This window comes from Balaenoptera borealis (assembly GCF_965194805.1).
Source record: "Balaenoptera borealis genome assembly, chromosome: 15".
In the NCBI taxonomy this organism is placed as follows: domain Eukaryota; kingdom Metazoa; phylum Chordata; class Mammalia; order Artiodactyla; family Balaenopteridae; genus Balaenoptera; species Balaenoptera borealis.
This window is the reverse complement of record NC_138871.1, coordinates 8180973-8195768: the sequence shown is the minus strand read 5'-3', so window position 1 is coordinate 8195768 and position 14796 is coordinate 8180973. Positions and strand designations below refer to the sequence as shown.

General features: G+C 48.5%; 1 protein-coding gene across 7 annotated transcripts in view; it reads left to right on the top strand.

Annotated features, from left to right (window-relative positions):
* INPP4A (inositol polyphosphate-4-phosphatase type I A) overlaps positions 1–14796 on the top strand; it is a 125499-nt gene that overhangs the window by 39413 nt on the left and 71290 nt on the right. The window contains exon 2 of one of the 7 annotated variants that reach the window (XM_082356134.1): positions 10314–10448. The exons of the other annotated variants lie outside the window; for them this stretch is intronic. The gene's annotated coding sequence lies outside the window, so the exon portion shown is untranslated. The remainder of the gene's footprint in view (positions 1–10313; positions 10449–14796) is intronic. 7 annotated transcript variants of the gene reach the window in all.

The window sequence follows — 14796 nt, the reverse complement described above, 5'->3', positions numbered from 1 at the left end:
GAAAATATATAAAGTATAGCTTTCCATCTTTGCACTTAAAAAAAAGAAAAATAAAAAAGGAAAGGCTAATTGATTCAGAGCCAAGTAATTTAAAAGAAATAAGCTTTAAAATTTTAGAATAGTTTGAGATTTACAAAAAGTTGCAAAGAGAGTAGAGAGTTCTTCTACACTCCCCCCTCACCCCCCCACCCAGTTTCCCATGTTGTTAACATCTTACCTTATCATGGTACATTGTGATACATCAGTCACAACTAATGAGCCAATACTGATACATTATTATTAACTAAAGTCCATACTTTATTTAGATTTCCCTAGTTTTTGTTTTTATTATTATTATTTTTTAACCAGATGTCCTTTTTCTGTCCTAGAATCCTATCCGGGACACCCTATTATATTTAATTGTCTTATTTCCTTAGGGTCCTCTTGGTTGGGAGACTTCCTCAGACTTTCTTTGTTTTTGATGACCTTGACAGTTTTAAGTAGTGATGTTCCGGTATTTGTAGAATGGCCTTCATTTTGGGTTTGTCTGATGTTTTTCTCATGATTGTACTGGGGTTATCGGTTTTGGGAGGAAGACTACGGAGATGAAGTGCGTTCTGGTCACATCCTGGCAGGGTCCATACTGTCAACGTGACTCGATCATCTGGCTGAGGTGTTGTCTGTAAAGTTACACTCCCCACCTGCCCTAGAATGTTCTCTTTGGAAGGCAGTCACTATGTGCAACCCACAGGTGTGGGGTGGGAGGTAGGCTCCACTCCTTTGAGGTGACAAGGTTATTCACATAAATTGTTTGGAATTCTTCTATGTGGGAGGTTTGTCTCTTCTCCATTTATTTATTTATTCAGTCATTTATTTATAACAGAATGGACTTTGGATATTTATTTTCTACTGGGGGTTATAATTTAGTACTAGGTTACTTATTTATTTTGTTGCTCAAATTGGTCCAGCTTTGGCCATGGGAGCTCTTTTGGTTGGCTACTGTGTGCCTTTGACATACCCCCATTATTATGGGTTTTTTAACTGGTTTTTTTTTTTTTTTTTTTTTGGCACTACGAGATGCCCCAGGCTCATCTTGTACATTTCCTGCCCCGGCCCTAGAATCTGCCATTTCTCCAACTACCCCTCACCCCTTTTATTGGAGAATTGCATTAAAAACCAAGACCCCGGCACCGAGTGGTTAAAGTTATTGTAATTTCAGTGTCTGTGTACTCAACTGAGCAATAAAAGCAAAGCACATAAATAGCGGTACCAGCAAGAAATAACTGAAAATCTCCATTACCAGCTCTGCCCCTTCTCAGGCTCCTCAGACACAGTTTTACGGTTGTAAACCTGATGTGCACCTCGTTCCGAGTCCTGTTTCTGGAATCGTCTCTGTAGTGGTGATGCCTTTATGCACACACTCTTACCCGTTCATGGTGGAGATGCAGTAAGTAGGTCTTAGAATAAATAATTCCTGCGCCCTGAGTCCTGTAGTGGCTCTTGGTCAAAAGCAATAAATTGAAAAAAGAACCCGATGGAAGAGAAGTTTTAGACACACGATGAGCTGTGTAGACAGAAAGCACCGCTGAGCCCCTTAGAGAGAGAGGGGCTGCTTGAGGCTGGGGTCCGGGGAGACAACTAAGAGATGGGGTTGCAGCTGGTCCGGTAGGTGGGGTGGGTGGGATGGGCTGGGGTGTTGTGGGAGTTGTATTGTGGAGGCTACAAGTGCAGGGGGGGCCGAGTGGAAGCCTTGCACCCCACCCTAAAGACTCCGGAGCCTCACCTTTAGGAGAGTGTGTGCATGTGCACGCGTGTGTGCGTGTGTAAGTGATGTCATCTCTGGCTCTCAGCCACACTGGGAGGCCAGATCAGAGCTTGTTGCCTTAGCCCCTTGTGGGGTGCCAGTGGGAACAGAGAGAAGAGGGTGATGAAAGCAGAAGTCTCAAAGGAAGAGGGGGCACAACCCAGTGACTGCCCAGCGGGGTTGATGGTTGGGAAGCCATGTCAGGAATGTCTGAGCTCCTGAGAACGGGGGACCCCAAAGGGAGAGGATGCAGGAGAAGCCAGTTCTGAAGGGGGACATGGGCCCAAGTTTCAGCAGGTGCCAGGAGTCCGGGGCTGGTGACTCATTGACTTAATAATGCTGGATTCGGCCTCAAGAGAGGCCTTACGGCCGAGGGGAGGGATCCGGGCATCATCTCCTGGATGGCTCGGTGGCTGAAAAAGTCAGGGTGCAGGAGGGTGAAGGCACACACAGGACGAGGCCCGGCCTGCAGCCTGTCCCTGTCCCTGTCCCTGCCGTTGTCCTGGCTGTTGGCAGAGGGAGCTGTCCCTCGTGCCGGATGACTGATGAGCATGGGGTTGCTGAAGCACCAAGTGGGAGCTGCCGTTACACACCGTCTCCTGACACCATCAGTACTGGGTGGTTTAGGGTCTTTTTTTTTTTTTTTTTTTTTTTTTAATATTTACTTATTTGGCTGCGTCGTGTCTTAGTTGCAGCACATGGGATCTTCACTGTAGCATGTGTGGTCTTTCGTTGCAGCACGCGGGCTATTTGTTGTGGCGCGTGGGCTTCTCTCTAGTTGCGGCGCACGGGCTTAGTTGCCCTGCGACATGTGGGATCTTAGTTCCCCGACCAGGGATTGAATCTGCGTCCCCTGCATTGGAAGTGCAGATTCTTAACCACTGGGCCACCAGGGAAGTCCCAGTTTAGGATCTTTTATCTTGGGGCTTCTGTTTTGCTGTGCTGGAACTCCTCTGACAGTCTCATTCTGAGGGAATTTAACCCTAATGCTCTCTTCTTGGCAGAGTGAACCCTGCTCCTCTCCTTCCTGAGTCTGAGAGGATGCTTGAGAATGTGCGCCCCGCCCCTGCCCCCTGCCACGAACTACGGGTGTGACTTGTTTCTGGGAGGGAGATGGTGTGGGGGACTCTTTAACTATTTGGTCTGAGTTTTTGTCCTTGGAAGACATGGTATATTGTGTAGGGTTTTTCCATCATCCCTGCGTGCAGCCACCAAATTCTGACCGCCATTTTCGCTCCTTCTGTGTGGAATTAACATCTTTGTGAGATCCACGTGCCTGTGGAGTGATGTGGACAGTGTAGAGAGGCCCGGGGCGATGGAGCTTACCCAGAATTCCTGTGCCCCTGCGGGGGCTGTGGTGATGGGGAGAAGTGCTCCGGTTCTGGGTGTATCACCGGGACTTGTCGGGGGGCTGGGTGTCGGGGAGGGAGGGACTGAGAGAGGAAACGAGGAGGACGCCATGCTTTGGGCATGAACCACTTGGAGGATGTGGATGCTGAGATGGGGAAGGCTGGAGGTGGAGCAGGAGGGAAGCCGGGGCGGCACGGACAGTCCCAGGGAGGTGAGGACGTCCTCTGAAAGGGCTGGGATAGTCGGCTGGTTTCCTTTTTCTGACTGTGCTGCTTATCACACGGGAATCTCTAAAAAGAAGATGGTTTCAGAAATAGTACTTGGCTCTGGAGGATGGAGCCTATGTGGGATGAGGATGCCCACATGGGAGGGTCTGGGTCCATCCCGCAGTGGTCTTCTCAGTTGGGCCGCACAGAGGTACCCCAGGTCCCTGGCCTGCAGTGTCACAGTTAAATACGGAGGAAGAACTTGAGTTTCGGGCCAGGGAGTTTGGCACTTCACTGGTTTAACATGAGGTGCTTCCGGAGGTATTTGTGGTCTGGTTCAGTCCCGACCCCTTTATTGCCCTCGTGGGAATGCCTTCCTTCCTCTCATTCTGTTTGAAACTGGGATTCCACAGCTCCTTGCCCTAGAATCACCTGTGACACCAGTGCCTCCTAGTAGATGAGGTGGGAATCTAGGGCGCCCCACCTCCTGCCCCTGTCGGGGGCGACAACAAGGTCGGGGGTGGAGAGATGGTGCCTGCAGCAACCAAAGAGCAAACACATCGAGGGGAAATATTTGGTCCTTTGGGTGTCAGAACGTGCCATGAAGGGTTCGTTTTCCAAAATTATTATTTTGTAGTACGTGGACTCCTTCTACTTAGAACAAAATAAAACACTTCCCAAAGAAGAGAAGCATTTTAATGCCAACTTCTTAATCTAAAAAAAATTACAGTGGGGAAAAATAAAATGAAGTTGCATTTCTTTATGGTGATGGAGAAAAAAATCAAAGCCCAAACTGGGTCAGATAGACAATAGCAGTAACGATGAGTTCTGTCGGTATCTGATTGCAGCTGAGAAAACAAAACATCAAAAACAAATTTTATTTCCACAAGGGAGTGGGAGGTGAGCTTTGTGCATTCCACAGGATTTTCACACAGTGGGTAGTAACGTGTCAGAGCCTAGGTGTTTTTACACTTGGGGTAAGACCTCTGCTTTCTCAACTGATTCGGGAGGGTCTCGTGAGCCCCCAGCTGCAGACCCAGTGCCAGGCGGGGCCTGGGCAACAGAAGGTAAACCAAAGTGCCTTGGAGCCCTAAGGCCTCACCCAAGGAATGCTCTCTTTTGAGTGTTCACACACACTCACGCATGATCTCATCTGGACGGTTTGGTTTGCAAGCACCTTGGCCAGGGAGAAGCAGCAAATTTCAGTCAACAAGAACACTGAAAGCTGCTTAACCTGATTGCAGGTGAAGAGAGAGAAGCCGGCATCACGAGCAGATGTAGCTGGAAAAGGAGCAGCAAGCCGGGTGCATCTCACATGCAAATAAGCTGCCCTGTACCCCCGATGGGAGGCACCTTTGTGCCCAGTCACAGACGTGCTGAGTGCTGTTCATACTGTTCCCCGCACTGCAGACTGGACGGCAGCACCAGGGCTCCCCGGTCAGGGACAGGACTGGAGCTGGGGGATGGGTCTCTTGTTCAGAAGAGTCCTTAAAATCAAGGAAGAGTGTAATACGTTTTACAACAGTTTTCTTCTAGTGTGGGTAGCTTTTAAAAAATTGCCCCCCACGTGATCTCTCACTGGCCAGAAGCAGCTGCCAAGGGTCCCCTCCTGGGACATCTCTCTCCTTGTGGGAAGGGGCAGGCCCTGTTGATAGGCTGTCCTGGGGGCCGGTACATTGTGTCCTTCCTCACTGTCTCCCATCATGCTCCTAGAACCTGTCCTGTCTTCAGCTGGCTGGGAGGAGATCTCAGAGTGGTGTGCGGGCAGGGAGCCGGATCCCTGTGATGCCAGGGGGCCTTCAGGGATGACTCGTCTGGTGTGTTCATGAGGGTGAGCACCGTCAGGTTCCAGGGGAGGTTGAGGCAGGGGCTTCTCCGGAAAGGGTGCCTGTGGGGCCTGTATAGGAAGCATAACCCTTGGACCTTTGGCATCTGTTTAATGTCTGGAGGGACCTGTAGGGGAACCTAGCCCAGGAGGGCCCTGTCCAGAATAACATCAGTTTGCTAAGTAGTGACTTTGGGTACGTTTCGTACGTTATAGACGGGGAGTCTGGGGCTGGAGGGGGTCTAAGGTCCAGCCCAGTTCTCAGCTCCTGCCTGACAGAGCCAGCACTGGAGTCGTCCTCCCTGCTTCCCCACCCCCATCACTGCTGTCAGGTGGAGATGCTTGGCTGGCGTCTTCACACTTCCCAGCCGCCTCCTTGATTTGGATTCTGAGAATGCCGTCTGCTTCCCTTAGAGAGTGGGCAACACTTGGTGACTTTCAAGAATGTGCTGGTAGATCTTCTCTCTGCCACGCCTGGTTACCCCAGGCCAGTTGTTTTTTGGGGAGGGGTGAGCACCGCATTTCTTTTGCATGTGGATTGGAACCCTTTTGGCCTTCTCAGCTGAGTGGCCCAGAATGAAATGGTCTCCTTTTGTGTAGAGGGGGCTACTTGAGAGGGATTTATTTATGAGGGATGCGTGTGGCTTGTGCACTTACTCTGACCTGATGATCTGATCTGTGATCACACACCTCTCATGCATGGTAATGTTTCCTCACATTTTCAGCTGACTTGCTAATCAGGATATACATCTGGGTGACTTATTTTTAACAAAAATAATATATTTTTACAGACATGGCTTCGTTCCTGCTGGGGGGACGTTTCCTTATAGTGTGTAGAACTCATATTTTGCTGGTTAATGCCAGCTTCCCTAACATGAAGTATTAGACAAAAAGGAACTTATGCATAATATTTTGCCAATTGTTAGAAATTAAGTATAAATTTTATTGGGATCCACTTCTGGAATGGTAGTATTAGGAGCTCCACAGACCTATTCCTCAGCAAAACAACAATAATTGGTGAAAGCTGTTTTTAAGAAAACAATCAATTAAAATATCCAGAAATGGTCCTAAGGGTATGCAGCAAATGAAGAAACATTTATTCAAGAAAATCTACTGTACATCGGTAGCCACGTCAAGAGTCTGTGGCACTTGAGCTGTGGCCCACTCCTTCCTGCCCAGCTTAGTATGACAGAAGTTTTCCCTCTGGCTGGGTGTGGCCAAGAACATGTGGCTCCCCCCAGCTTCCATCAAGGGCTACAGTATCTCCCTCGGAGGGGCAAGCTGCCAGCACTTCTCACTCCTCTCAAGCTCCCGTGTTGCAGAGGCGAAATTCCAGGAAAGTGTACCCAGCCTCTACTCATTGCGTGGAGACTCTGCACCGAGCTGAGGATATTGGGGCCCCAGTTACCCTCTGTCATGCCAGTTTGCTCGTAGGGTGGAGGTCTAATTCCAGAAGAGTTAAGAAGGTCAAAGGCGGACCTCCCTGGCAGTCCAGTGGTTAAGACTCCCGCACTTCCACTGCAGGGGGCACAGGTTCGATCCCTGGTCGGAAGATCCTGCACGCCGTGTAGTGTGGCCAAAAAAAAGATCAAAGGCTACCCCCTCCACCCAGCACTCTGTTCATAATGTGGGGTGTCACTCTGGGAGAAATGAGCTACTGTCCTTGACCCCAACTCCAGAGCAGTGACTCAGAGACTTTGCCAAGGAGGAGAGGTTGGCCACGAGAACAGAAAACTCTGAGGTTCTCCCCAAAAGTACTGAATTTATTTATAACAGAGTATGGGGCAGTTCAGACCTAAGCATGCTGTCAAAAACAAGACAAGGAGATCTTGGCGGTAAGAAGCTAAAAAGAGGCTGGTAGCTCCATGAGAGCAACAGTTGAAACTTTAGGCTAGCGAAAACCAGAGAAAGAGACAGCTAAGAAGAGCCCTCCTGGGGTCAGAACAAACCTCAAACCCTGTTATCAAAAATTGTTCCCTCAAAAAGGCCAGCATTTAATTGATCATGCTGCACAGCAGTTGATGCCCGAGGATATTGTCAAAAACAATAGAGCAATCAGCCAGCAATTCCTGGAGCCTAACAGCTGGCTGTGATAACATCAGAGGCAGGCAGCTTTACTGAGAGATCAGGGAAGAGAAGAAGAGAGCCCGGATAAAACCATTGTCACCCCAGGGAGACTGTGCACACCCAAGGCAGTGTCCTCTGAGGAACAACATCAGAGGCTGCACACTGTGGGGAAAGTGGGGAGTCCTGAGGGGATAGACTTCACTAAACTAGTCCCGCTGATTCACTGAAAAAGTAAGCAAACAGAAACAAGCCCTTGTGGGGAGAGGATCAGTATTTGAACTGCTACAATATATTACCTAAAAGGTCCAATGTTTAAGACAAAAGAATAACATGCAAAGAAACAGGTAAGTGTGATGGGATTCTTTTTTTTTTTTTTTTTTTTAAAGCATCAGAAACTGCCTGAAAGAGGGCCCAGATGTTGGATTTAACAGACAAAGACATTAAAGTAGCCATTGTAAATATATTCAAAGAACTAAAGGAAATCATGCTTAAAGAAGTAAAGAAAGGTCTAATGACAATGTTTGATCAATTAGAGAATACCAATTAAAAAAAAAAGTATGAAATGAACTGAATGGAAATTCTGGAGTTGAAATGTAAAATAACTGGCATGAAGAATTCACTGGAAGACCAAAACAGTAGATGTTAACTAGAAGATAGAATAAGTAAACTTGAAGATAGAGTGATAGAGATTATGCAGTTCAAATGATGGGGGAAAAAAATGAAAAAAATGAACAGAACCTCAGGGAAATGTGGGACACCATTAAGCACACCAATGTACACATAATACAAGTACCACAGGAGAGGAGAGAGAGAAACAGAAAAAAATATTAGAAGAAATAATGTTGAAAACTTCCCAATGTGATGAAAAACAATCTCCACATCCAAGAAACATAATAAACTCTTAAGTAGCATGAACACAAAGAAGTACACACTGAGGCACATCATAGGAAAAAATGTTGAAAGACAAAGAGAAAATCTCGAAAGCAGTGAGAGGAAAATGACTCCGATTGTACCAAGAATCTCAGTAAGATTAACACTTCTCATTGAAACAATGGAGACCAGAAGACAGAGGGATGGATGGCATGTTCAAAGTCCTGAAAGAAAAAAAAAATAAAGTCAACCAAGGATCTTATATCCAGGAAAGCTGTCTCTCAAAAATGAAGGTAAAAATAAAGATATTCTCAAATTGAAAAATAAGCTGTAAAACCCCCCAGAGAATTTGTGGTCAGTAGACCTGCCTTACAGAAAATATAAAGGAAGTTCTTTGGGCTGAAAGCAAGTGACCACAGGTGATTATTCAAATCCATATGAGAAGCCAAAGAATGCCAGTAAGAAGACAAAGAATGCCATTAAAGCTTATTATATAATTACATGAGACAGTATAAATGCATATTTCTCCCCAATTTTATAAAATAATATGTATATAATTATGTTTTTGGGCCTAGGACATTTAGAAAAGTAATGTATTTGACAATAACAGCATAAAGGAGGCAAACGGGAGCAAAACTGTATCGGAATAAGGAAATTACACTGCATTAATGAGGTAGCCCAAATCCACAGGACAATAGGAAGAGAACCAGAAATGGTGAATAATAAGGTAGATGAAACAAACCCTGGAAATATATACTTGCTTTCCTTCTCTCACTTCTTAAAAAACACAAAAATTATATAAAGAAATAATTACTATATTTTGGGGGTTGTAACATATATAGATATAATAATTATAATAATAATTGAACAAAAGGAGGAAAAAGGAATAGAACTATATAGGAGCAATGTTTCCATATCTCACTGTAATTGTGTGGGTAAAGGAATTAAAGGTTACACTAGAAAATATTTACTTAATGCAACGGAAAGCAGTAGATGAGGAAGAGAGGAACAAAAAAGGCGGAGACTTCTATGCCCTTGCCACCTTCAAATTGTTTTTATTATAAGGGTATAAACTAAATATTAGAGTTTGACTGTGTTTCTTTAATTCTACTACATGAAAAAAATTTTTATTAGGTTTTTTTTTCTGGATAGAGCCCTCATCTGTCTCCCATTTATTCTGGGGCTTTTTGTCAAAGGTGTATTTTAAATGTATTCAGAGCATGTACACACCTGACCAGGAGGTTGTAAAGATAAAACAAGTGGCTGTGGCGTGAGGGAGGTGCTTGGACCTGGAGTTTACAACCTGGGGTTGGTGTGTCCTGGCTCTGCTACTGCTTTTGACCTTGAACTGGTCACTTGTCCATCTCTGACCCTGGCTTCGAATGTTAAAAGGTCACCTCGAGCACTCAGATGATGAGTGGGAAGTATTTGACCACAGCTTCCCCCATCCCCCTTCCCAGAAGATGAGATGTGGGGAGGGGCGAGAGGGGATTCAGGTTCTCTGCCTCAGTGTGAGAGCCACACCCTTTGTAAGCAGAAAGGGGAAGGGGGGCTGCTTCACCACCTCTGCTCCTGGACCCCTTCCTGGCAGCTCAGTCCAGCTCAGCTGCTGGACTTGTGCGGTGTATTAGGTCAGAGGATGCCAGGTGCTGTCTGTTGTGCGAGGCATGTTGTTGTGGACTGAATTGTGTCTCTCCCACTCCCAGCCCGTACCAGATTCATATGTTGAAGTCGTAACCCTCAATGTGACTGTATTTGGAGATAGCGTCTCTAAAGGGTTAATTAAGGTTAAATAGGTCATGAGTGTGGGCCCTAATTGAGTAGAACTGGTGTCCTTATAAGAAGAGTAAAAGACACCAAGGAGGGGTGTCCACGTGAGGGCACAGGGAGAAGGTGGCCGTGTGCACGCCAGGGAGAGAGGCCTCAGGAGAACCCCAACCTGCTGGCACCTTGGTCTTGGGCTTCCAGTCTCCAGAACTGTGAGAAAAGAGATCTCTGTTGGGTGAGCCCCCCAGCCTGTGGTGTTGTGTTATGGCAGCCCGAGCAGACGAATACCCAGCTGCTGTGGAATCTCAGTGTTCTTTGTTGATACCCACCAGCACTGCCCCACTGAGGAGCTGGGAAAGCCATCCCACTCAAAATTATAGATGTGCAAGATAATCAGAAATAAAAAGGCTGGTTTGCAGATTGTCTTCTCTCTGTTCTCCTTCAGATCTGCTTAATGACCAGCCTGGTGGCAGAAGCCGTCTGAGTGCCGGTGTCAGCCTGCCTGAGGGCTGTGGGTCTGGGGTGCACACTGGTGCACCAGAACAGGGTCGCCTGACAGCAGTTATCCCAGAAATGCCAGGTTTGCCTTGCATTTTGATCTCCTCCCTATTTTGCCCCCTAAAACCGTGGTGGTGGATAATCACACGGTATTTTTAGATCTGCTTTGCAGTTTCTCTGTGCAAACCTTTCCTCGGGTACATGGTTTAATCCTCTCATCCAGCCTTGTTTAAGGTCTACAGAGTGCTATATTTATTTGACTTTATTTGAACTTTCAGGGCTTTTCAGAATATTGTTCCAAGAAATCTAATGTTTACAGAACTCTAGAATTTAATGCCTTAAAAGGCTTAGCTACTGATATGAGTGTAGGTTTTCTTATGACTTATTTCCCTCCTTTTTTTCTAGGCCATCTAGGGCAGGCTAGCTAAAAACTCCCTTGGAATTAGTGTCAGAAGGTCTTTTTTTTTTTTTTTTTAATTAATTGCATTTTTTAGAGCAGTTTTAGATTCACAGCAAAATGTAGCAGAAAGTATAGAGAGTTCCCATATATGCCCTGTCCCCACACAGAAAGTTGTTTGCTTGCGCCGTACTTGTAACTTTTCAAGGACAGAAGGGACAGATTGTCCTTTTTAGAGAAGTGTAGTATATTTTCTTGGCTAGATTGACGACCTTTAGTGATCAGGTGGAGGGTGAGTGTCAGACCACCCATCTCTGTCTGCAGCTTGAATGAACTTGGGCCTGGCACCCAGCGGAGTCTCACCACGTCTACCATGAGCCCAAGGGAGCCACAGGAGGTGTCATTGGCAGGCCCAGGTCTAATTCCTGGGGAAGCCTCCCCACTGCTCATAACCCAGGCTGTGTCATCCTCCAGAAAGAATGTGTCATTTAAAGATTTAAATCCTAACTCCTACATTTTCAGAGCATTTTTGCCTTTGTATCTCATTTGACTCTTAGCAAGACCTAGTGTCACTTAAATTTAACTGAGTAACTTGGGATCTACAAAGCCTTCACACACACTTTCTTAACTGAGATTTGCAGCAAGTCTCTAAGGTTGGGGATGTCTCCCCAACTTGATGACAGAGGACATGGGCTCTGAGCAGAGCCTTCCCACAGTCAAACAGCTGGTCGGGGGTTGATGGAGATGGAGATGGGATGCCGTGCCCCGGGCCCCCTGTCTCCTGAAGGGGGCCTGTGTGCTGCTGGATGCAAGCCTTATATCTGAAGAGTTAAATTCATTTCTACATATACTTGAGTATTTAACTAGATCAAGATATTACGTGTAGCAAATTTAAGTTAAAACATTTATTTAAAGAAGAATCTCTGTGCATCAGTACAGTGCAGTCATGGTAGAAGTCATGCCCCCCACGAGGGCCAGCTGTTCAGGAGGTGCCGTGAACCGTGCTAGCTCTGCGAGGGGACCAGAATGGAGGCCGGAGTCCTGTTGTGCGGCCCAGCCTCGCTGGTCGTCCTCAGGATGGTGGGGAAGACGCCCCTCTTCTCTGCACTGTGATGTCCTCGCTGAGGCAGGGAGTAATGATTTCCCTGGGGCTGGGGCTGGGGCAGGCTTTGTGGTGAGGAGCAAATGACAGAGCAGAATATACACAGTTCATGCCATTTGGGGCAGCCCACCAGTGTAGGGTAATAGATCGGGGAGGAAGGGCTGGGGAGGACAGAGCCACACCCAGCAGGGGACACCCAGGTGCCCAGAGTTTGTGCTTTGCCTGAAATCTGATAGCTGAATGAAACACCTGAAGCAGACCAAGAGCACGACTCTGTGTCAGCTGTGTTTCCCTGAATTTCTCTGCTCTTGTTTGTGGTTGGTGGGCGTCTGATGCACTGCGCACTGCTCAGCGGAGTGGTGCAGGCCGAGCGGAGGGATCCAAGACTTTAGTTGGATACACTGGTGCCTGCTCCCTTCTGGTTGAGTATTGGACACATGTGTGTTCACACCTCCCCGATGGGTGTACATCTGGCCCCTTCCCCAGCTGGTCCTCACTGAAACCTGGTGATGGGGCTGCGTGATGGTCCTGGGGGTGTCGGGTTATGTCTGTGTGGGGCCGGCCCAGTCACCCAGAGGAGGAGGACATTCCACCGGGTGGAGACCTGCCTCCCTGGCTCTCCGTCAGTGACCTGCCTGCTCCCAAGGGGGCGGGACCTGAGGTGGCTTGGAGGGTGTACCTGCTCCCTGCCAGCTTCTGGTTTTTTTGTTTTTCTACAGATTTCTTCTAGTGGGAGGTGGGAGCAAATCTAAAAATCGAATTTTGAAGGCACATTTTCCCTGGTCTCTTTATTACCCAACTGCCAAGAACGTTTAAAAAAAAAAAAACGTGAAAGCACAAGTAGAGATTTTAACTAGTTTTCACTGTCGTGACAGGGAGACACTTTATGGGGGCCTTTGTTCTCAGTGTGTTCTCTACACTGTAGAACTCAACTGTGAATTTCAGAGAAAAACAAATAACCCTAAAAGGTTTATCTTGACACTTATAATTATACAGATGTCCTGACTCGTTAGCATTCTTTTTCTAAACAAAAAGCACAACGAGCCTGGAATCTTTCTGGAACAAGGAGACTGCGAAAGAAAGGGAAGATGCTTCTGGCAACTTCCTTGAGTGGTCTCATCCCACGTGGTTTACGGTGAGCTCATCGGGGGAGGGCCTCTCAAAGGCGACAATGGCTCTCGTGTAAGGTGCTTGCTAATAGACCTGAAATTGCTCTGCCTCTTCAGTTACTAAGTGGTTTTTAGTTCCTTTCCTGGTTGTTGCCTTGTTGGGTTTCACTTCTGATTTGTAGAATTGAATAGCGCTTCCTTCAGCGCTAGTGAGCATGTGCCGGCGTCAGTCTTCTTGTTGACAAAACGGCCTTTGAACCCCCTGGAGACCTGCCAGGACAAGAGAGCTGTCCTTTACATGTTGGGCATAGATGTTGCCCGTCTGTTCCGGGGCAGGTGCCCCCTTGGCCCAGCCTTACGAGGCCTGAGCTGGTTTGTACCAGTGAGCAAGAGGTTTGTTTTCAAAAGCCCAAGACGAGGGTTCCAGAGAGCACAGGAGTTGCCTGCTAGCTGGAGCCCAGCACTGTGGTCTGGGGTCAGTGGCTCCCCAGAACTGACCCTGTCCTGGCCCTCCAGCCCATCCCCTGTGTCGCCTGCAGCACCAGGCTTCCCCGTTCCGTGAACTCACTGTCCCTTAGCGAGCCTGGACCTTTGAAGTCAGCTCCGTCCACGCTGCATCTGGACAATCACTGACTAGATTTAAGGGTTCTTCCTCACCTTCCCCACAGCCCAGGGCGTGCGTTTCCCTTTTGTCTGGGTGTTGTCTTGCCTGAACGTCTTACTTCATCGGTAACACTGGTGGGTCCTTGCAGGCAGGGACCCTCCTGACTCGCCGTGTGTCCCCTCGGAGTGCCCGGCCCGGCACCTGTTGAATGAACGAGCGAGCAGCTCTGGTTCCCGGTTGCAGGCTCCTGTGAATTGCTCAGGGGGTCGCAGGCCCCCGGGCCAGGCTTGCCAGTGGAGGGCAGAAACACCCGCAGAGCTGCTGTCTGCCCCCTGCCCCTGGCCCGTCCCTGTTGGCCTGATGGTCGCTGGAGGTTGGCAGTGGTGCATGGCTGGTCTGCCGTTGAGTGTGAACTGGGCGCCGGCTGGCACCTCTCCCACCGCAGCTCGGGTGGGCGGCTCTGAGTGCTGCCCCGAGAAACGACTGGGCCTCCAGTCATTGCCTGCAGCTCTCTTTCTGAGTTGCTTTTCTTGGGCTCCCATCATCCCTGCCACCATCGGCTTTGCACTCAGAGCTGTGGCCAGGCTGCCGTGGGAGAGGCTCCCAGAAGGCCTCCCGCAAGGGTCCTCTTTGCTCTGGTCAGGAAGTCACTCCATCCAGGCCACCCTTTGAGGGGCGGCCTGTGAAGGGCAAACACAACTGGTGGGGGAGCCGCGGAACCCTTCCCCCTGCGCCGTCCTCCCGCTCAGCTCTGGGAGGGAAGGATTGGGAGAGGCTGCCTGGGAGGGCAGCCCGGGGTCGGTGGCGGGGGGGATGCTGGCTTCTCTGTTGGCCGTGCCCCCTCCTCCTCGCGCAGGGGCGTGGGTGAAAAGTGGGCCAGAAGGGGCTCCCTCCCGTGGGCCAGACCCACCTCCGGCCGCTTCCCCGTCTCGCTTCCATCACATCACAACCGCACAGCCGAAGCCAGAGCCCCCTCTTTCCAGAGAGGTCACATGTGACACAGGACCGCCTGCCTTTTATTTTCCTACGAGAATACGGGGCACTGAGGTCCTCTCAGAGTCTCCTCTGTGTCTCCCACCCAACAGTGTTCCATTTTGGCAGCTAGAGTGGCAGCGAATACACCACTTCACCAGAGACTGACGTGTCGTGAAGTTGGCAGAACGAGTGCCCCGCTTTATGTTCCACAGCACATAGAAGATCGAGACATCTCTCCCTGAT